The sequence below is a fragment of the Mobula birostris genome, chromosome 8, assembly GCF_030028105.1.
Source record: "Mobula birostris isolate sMobBir1 chromosome 8, sMobBir1.hap1, whole genome shotgun sequence".
Classification (NCBI taxonomy): Eukaryota; Metazoa; Chordata; class Chondrichthyes; order Myliobatiformes; family Myliobatidae; genus Mobula; species Mobula birostris.
The window spans coordinates 145,289,414-145,296,908 of record NC_092377.1 but is presented as its reverse complement, the minus strand read 5'-3'; the positions used below and the strand labels follow the sequence as shown (position 1 = coordinate 145,296,908).

At 41.2% G+C, this 7,495-nt stretch overlaps 1 long non-coding RNA gene across 1 annotated transcript; it reads left to right on the top strand.

Annotated features, from left to right (window-relative positions):
* The first annotated feature begins 6,564 nt into the window (after positions 1 to 6,564).
* LOC140201799 (uncharacterized) lies at positions 6,565 to 7,145 on the top strand. Its single transcript, XR_011886967.1, has 3 exons — positions 6,565 to 6,672; positions 6,760 to 6,834; positions 6,925 to 7,145. It is a non-coding gene; the product is annotated as an uncharacterized lncRNA (long non-coding RNA).
* The last annotated feature ends 350 nt before the right edge of the window (positions 7,146 to 7,495 follow it).

The window sequence follows — 7,495 nt, the reverse complement described above, 5'->3', positions numbered from 1 at the left end:
GCCCTCACCAGAACGAGGAACTGGAAGCAAACCGGAGATAAACACCCTCGAGGTCCTGCTTTTCAGCCGTCTTTCGAGTTCCCTGAAGTCACGCTGAAGAATCTCTTTCCTCCTCTTCCCGATGTAATTTGTGACGACATGCACTACGACTTCTAGCTATTCATCTTCACCCTTGAGGATGCCCTGCAATTGGTCTATGAGGTCCTTGATCTTGGCACCGGGGAGGCAACACACCATCCTTAAATACCGCCTGTTGCCGCAGAAACCTTTCTGTACCTCTCTCTATGGAGTCCCCTACCACCACGGCTCTACCTGACGTCTGTCTCCTCGGCTTTGCTTAAGCGCTATTTTTTGACTCGCAGACCTGTCCGCCTCATAGACTGGCAATGTCTCTGTCCCGAGAGCTTCTAAGAGTGTGAATTTGTTTTCAACTGGTACATTCCCTGGGGTCTCCTGTACTCCAACATCGATCCCTTCCTCGTCGACTCCCCTACCGCTCCCACCCACCCCCGCTCGCCTCTCTTCCGGTGTCTTCGGTGAAATGATCACGCTGTAGGTCCTGTTCAGAAAACTCTCGTTTTCCCGGATGACCTGAGGTCATCCAGTTGCTTCTCCAGTGTCCCAACACGGTCCTTCAGAAGCTGAACCTGGACACATTTTTCACAGTTGTTGCAGCCAAAGGCACCACCTGTGTCCCTGACCTCCTATATCATGCAAACATCACACTGAATCAGTTTACCTGTCATTTCCTCACCACCTCTCACCGTTTCCGACTGTGGCGTAGTCTTTTCCCTCAGCCTCCTCGCCGAAGACTCTCGAGCAAGAGACTGTCACTTTACTCACAAGGTACTTCCCTCGACAAGGCCGATCCCCGATAGGCCGCTCCCCTAGAGCAAACCTTGATTATATTGGATGATACCTTGACTAATTCGCTACACCTGCCGCACCTTAGCCGACCTTGAATGTATGCGTTGCAGGCTGGTCCCGACCGGTTTTTAAGCCACCTGTTCCTGAAAACAACCGAAAAAAAAAGACTCCCCAGAGCTTAATTTCTCAACAAGTCCCCTCTCTCAGTTATTGTGTTGTGGACCATGAAGTTGTGTGTTGCAGGCTGGTCCAGACCGTTTTTTTTCAATCACCCGCTGCTGAAAACAACAGAAAAAGGGCTCCCAAAATTTTACAATTACGAGGATGATGTTTCAGATCCAGAGACCTGCAACTTGCAGGTTGAACTCTTAATTTAAGGTCTTTCAATGAGAATCATGTGCCACGTTTGTGCAATTACCATACATTCCCGTACTGTGAAAGTATCGTTTTGCTCAAGTGATTCTTGCTACGGCATTCAAAACGCAATCTATGGAGAATATTAATAGGTGGCAACGGAGTGGTACTTTAGTGTGCAGATACGTCATTAATTTGGCTGTGAAACTATATGTCTTCAATCGTGTGGACATTACCATTGTAAATACGTGTGTGTTTATTACCCTAGTAAATGGATGTATTCTTGACTGCAGCTGCTACAACAGTGAATTGAATGAGAAGACGATATACCCATACGTCTATTCATCGAGGAAAATATTATATCCCAGAGCACTTCTCTCATAGGTGGAGAACCTTTGGTTTGTGTCGACATCTGCAACTTTGAACACACGCTCTCCAATTCTCACTTCTGATGTGTTCGTCAGTTTACTCCTTCGACAGTATCACGTTTGGTTTAACTTATGTCACCTTCAGTGTTACACACACAACATACTGGAGGAACGCAGAAAATCAGGAATGAATGTCGAAGTTTCGGACCAAGAAACTTCGTCGGTAGTGGAAAGGAAAGCAGGGGTGGGATTTAAAATTTTGTAAGAGATTCAAGTGTCTGGTGAAAAAAAAATATAATGTTCTGAGATGAATTAATTCGCTACGAATTTGATTTATGACAGTAAATTATAGGGAAAAAATGAAGCATAAGGTTTTTCAGATGATGATGATAATTGGCAAAACGAAAGTATCAGAGTGGCCGGTGAACGAGGAATGTAGAAAGAGAGAATTGCGAGGGGCTGTTGCAGAAATTACAGTGTAAGATAGAGTTCTTCCAGATTGAGGCGGACAGAATTATGATCGCGTTGATGTTCATGGAGAAAGTAGCTTCTGGCTTATCCTGGAAAGCCTACGGATACTTAAGCCTGATGCAGTAAGTGCAAGATTGGCCGAAGAAAGCACAACGAAAGAACACAATTAAGCGGCTGAAATCTGGCATTATATTACGTTAATCATTTATGGTTGGATGTTGAAAATATGGTTCAAATCTGACGCTAAGAATATTCAGTGTGCGTACGATAATTGTCATTAGATGTACGAGCGAAATGCTCTGAGAAATTATTTTTTTATTGTCTGTGTTTGTGTACAATGATGCTTTAACATGAAATAATTCCTGATATAATTTGCTCATCCAGACAAATGTCTTTGACAGTTTTGCACCGATTTCAAATTTTTCGGATTTATGATACACAGATATAATTTGCATCATCAAATATTCAATGAAAAGTGATTTTCCAGTCATGTAATAGCGAGGTGAATAAAACCGTTTTACTCACATGACATCTCCTTACACATCTTCAGCTCCTCAACTCACATTTGAATGTAGGTCGCCGACAGCAGCTCGCCAGTTTTCTCCGTTAATGATTTTGTTGCTTGTACTGTCGTTATGTGAGCTTTCGCACGACCTCTTACATCTTCTTAGCAAAGATCCTTCCTCTCTTAAGGATGAGGTCTTTGTAATTTCTGTTGACGTTTTTGTAGTACTGTTTTATCCAAGCTAGGTTTGTGTTTGTCTATGGCGGAGTTGCAGAGGTTCGACCATAGTGAAAGCCTGCTCCCCATTGAGAACTCAGCAGGCAGGCTGCTAATTGAACTCTGACATGGAGAGCACCATTAATGCTCACCACAAGTAATCATATATTATATTTGGATACTAGCCAACGACCAAGCTTTGCAGATGGCAACAGTATCAGTAAGAGCACAGAAGCTGTGTTAATTGTGTGAAAATCAACAATAACAACAAAATCGTTAAATGTATTGTGAAAAGTTGACATTTTCCTTCCGGCTCTCCGCTGAAAGGGCAACAGAATGAATGAAGTTAACAGTTACACTTGAGTCAGATCTTAACAACGTTTGTTATAAAGTTTAATTCTGCAGAATATTTGAAACTCCATCTTAGTGAAATATCGATGTAACTGGATGGAAAGATTGGGAATTCCTTCGAAAGTGATGGCGATTGTGTGCTCTTCATTGGCAAGGGAAAATGTGCTTAACCACAGTTTCCTCTGCTAAAAACATTGAATCGGAGGAAGAGATAGTCAAAATAGCTTACGATATATCGATTCATCAAAGAGAACCGATCATTTCCCAGTTCTTTTATACGGAAATTGAGTAAAACTTTGGCTGATGACTATCCTACATATAAATTCTAACACTGAATATCCACAATGGTTTTTTATCTGTTGTTTGATGTGAATTATTTTCATTGGCAAAGTCACCATTTACGTTGATTGTTACGTAGATTTTACAGTACTACCCTATATGCACGATTAACGAAGTACTTATCTTCGCTGGTAAAAAAAAAAAGGGAAGACATTGATGTACCTCTAACTGCAAAATAATTTTTTTCTCATGGTATAGCATACTTAGGCGAGTGCATGAACACCACTTCTTCATCATTTCCTTGCGAAATGGGACTGATTGGATTGTCCCATAATCGCCACTGCGATTGAACAGCTGTTGATATTGGACACGAGGAAGAGTAGGAAGATACTCACCTCCAAACGATATGGTCCAATGTTATTTCTGCTGCCCTGGAAGAGGACAACATCCTTCAAATTACAGGGAACCAAAAACTCAAAATGTTCGGCTAAAAGAACTGGCAACCCACGCAGAGTAGTGTAACCAATGCCTGCCACCATGACTGATGTATGGTTCTGAATGAAGTAACTCGGTTGAAGAAAAGCTTCACCTGATATGTTTACAGTCCAACATTCTATTTGGGGTAAAAATGCAGAGTGCCCTAATCTGGTTCATGTATAAACCAATGACTGAACGCCCAACTCAGTAAAAATCTCTACTCTACACTGCACGGCTTATTGAATTCTTACACTCTTTTTGATTTTGATTTTATACTCCCGCACCTTCAGCTTCAAATATCCTGTGACATCATTCTACAATTATTTTCAAATTTTAATTTCAGAGGAAATTTCATAGAGCGAACGAGGTGATGAGTTTAATTTGTAATGGAATGAGTAACCTTGTATTTTTCTGTTCATCAGACCACGTGCAGTTAAGGCTATTCGGTACTGAAGATGCATGCGCTGGAAGGCTGGAGATTTATTACAATGGATCCTGGGGAACCGTCTGCGATGACTCCTGGGATTTAGTTGACGCTAACGTGGTCTGTAGGCAACTAGGTTGTGGTTATGCTTTAGAAGATAAAAATATTGGTCACTGTGAACGAAACACTGGAGAAATTTGGTTGGATGAAATGAGATGCTGGGGTAATGAAACGTCTCTCTGGAAATGTCCTTCAGCGCCGTGGGGCCAACATGACTGTAGTCATAAAGAAGATGTGACAGTGGAGTGTTCTGGTAAGTGTAGTTTCATTATACAGATTATCTGCAATGTGGTATTGGAATCTTTTATTTTGGAGATGTGTGAAACCATTTTTAGTCACCCATTAGCGTTGTTGAGACATAAACAGAGAACCATAAAAATCTACTGTACATTACACACCATTTAACCCACAATTTGTGCCGACCTTATAACCTGTTCTAGAGACTGCCTACGATTTCCCACCGCATACCCCTCTATTTTTCTGAACACCATGCACCTATCTAAGAGTTTTTTTTTAAAGACACGTCTGTATCCGCCTCTACCACCATCGCTAACAATGCAGTCCAAGTACCCACCGCCATTACACAACTATATTCGCCATGTAATCTCTGAGTAATCTTTTCTCTCTGCATTTTGGAACTAAACAATTAACATTTTGTATCCAGGTACCTTCAACAAGACTGGGAAAGAGAAAAACCATATAGTTTTAAGCAGCAATTTAGAGAGAGGGATGAATGTGTAGAACATTCACAACATGAAAAGTTGCAGGAAATCGTACTGATTAGTGTAGCAGTGAGGGCAAATGGATTTAATTATTTCTTGACCTTTTCCCTGATGTGTTGCCTACCGCAAGTTTGTCTGCTACACAGTGCTGGCCAATAGACACTATTTATTTATATTTAGAGGAAGAACACAGTATCAGAACTTTCCGCCCCAGCGAGAAAACATCCTGAAATGCGGATCACGCCAAACAAAGCACATGTCATGGTGAGAATGTATAAACTCCTTACAGAGAGCGGAGATATTGATCCTCGTAAAAAGTGAAAATAGTGACAAATAGAAAAGATCAGTTCTGTTGCAGATACCCCTAAAATTGAGGTACCTATCTCTAGATAATACAATATTGATTCTTGGAGATTGCATAAATCCGAATGTTTTTCTAAGTTTTTGTTGCATTTGTTGTTGTTGTAAGAGGGCGTCACGCGGATAAACTAAATAAGCAGGTGCGGATCGGTTTAGTGATTATTCGGGGGGGAAAGTTTTTTTCTGAACGACACATTTGAACGTAGGTGTGATCACAGCCATCAAGCAGTGAAGGGGAGACCAAATTGTTAACAACGCCAATAATACTTGCCGTATATAAGAATCAAAGGAGAGCAATGAAAATTTTTGCGTAAACTGCAAAGACCGCGTCCTTGGTAGAGGGAAGACAATAGAGTCGCTCCTCAAGCACTTGCCTCAGAAAGCTCCCTATAATGTAATAGGTGGGATCTTAAGAATGGACCCTGAGAGAGCAATTATTTCGAAAGTCTGTGGTTCTTGTTCATTATTTATGAACTTTTACAGAGATCTTTACCGTTTAATACCAACTATGTAGTTCCTGCAGCTCTGCTCATTCCCGCCATCAAATACAGAGGTGGGAAGTAAAAATAAAAATCTGTTCCACATTTTCGCCAAAACCACCTTCAGATTCAGTACCTGGACCTTCGTAAAACCGGTGAAGTGCAGCCGAATTTCACCGCCAGGCCAACGTGTCAGTTCCTCCACATTCCGCAATTAATTAGAATATGTATTTTTTATTAGTCCCTGAAGTTTTCGTCCGTCCACACCATATTCTCCCGCCTAAGCGTTTCGAGCTCTTTCAATTTTTTGAGGTATTCGAAATAATTACTACCAACATTTTTGGTTTAACAAAAACAAGATATGATTGCCGTCCAATGAAAGCAATGTTAGGACCTTTTGTATTAACTGCTTTCTTCTCAGAACACAGAGAAATGCGCCTGGTGAATGGAAATCACAGCTGTGAAGGGAGAGTGGAAGTGCGGTACAATGGGAGGTGGGGAACAGTTTGTTCCGAAAAACTGGATGATACGGCTGCGAACGTGATCTGTAAGCAAATGAAATGCGGGCCTGTGGAATACATTCAGTATGACTTCAAGAAATATGGAAAAGGATCTGATCCAATATGGCTGGATGAAATAAAATGTTCCTCGTACGAGTCGACTCTTTGGCAGTGTCATGCAGACCCTTGGGGGAAACACAACTGTCAACATGCGGAGGATGCAGGTGTTCAATGTAAAGGTATCAGACGAAACACATTATCGGGCGATTTGTATTATAAACGTACTTGTTAAAAATAAATAAACAGAATGTTTCTCTTTTCGTCAGAAGACAAAACACCGCAGAGGTCCAGCGTAAAGGCCTGCGACGCACCCAGTGTATCTCAGCCTGGTTATGTAACAGGTACTCTACGCTACAAGTTACAATATCAGTTTAAGTTCAGTTTCGAAGTTAAGATTAATGCAAGCGAATTGTTTTGTTTTGCTGCATTAGAATTACCGTTGCGTCTTCTTGGCGATGACACCAATTGCTCTGGGAGGCTGGAGATAAAGTTCAGTAGTATCTGGGGCACGATATGTGATGATTCCTGGGATTTGGCTGATGCCAATGTAGCGTGCAGGCAATTGGGCTGTGGCTCTGCCATTTGGCCTCTAATTCCGTCTAAAATTATCGAGAGCGTCGGTGATCTTTGGCTGGATGACGTAAAATGCAAAGGAAGTGAACTTTTTCTGTCCAATTGTATTTCTTCTCCACTTGGTCAACATGACTGTGATCATAAGGAAGATGTATATGTTGTTTGTTCAGGTAGGAGTCCTCAGAGAAAGTCTATGTTCTCTTCAACTGATTTGTAAAGGTAGTAATCATTAATAACTGAAAAATAAAAAAACATATAATAAGATGAAGTTATTAATATTTGTCCAATAATTCTCTTCACAGCAGAGTCTGCAGTTCTCACTGGACCCACCGGTTCAGGTATTTGATATTATAGCATTTTTCTTTTACTGGATCATGAATCTAGCATTTATTTTCCGTTCTTACAATTTGTCAATTAAAAATGACCTCC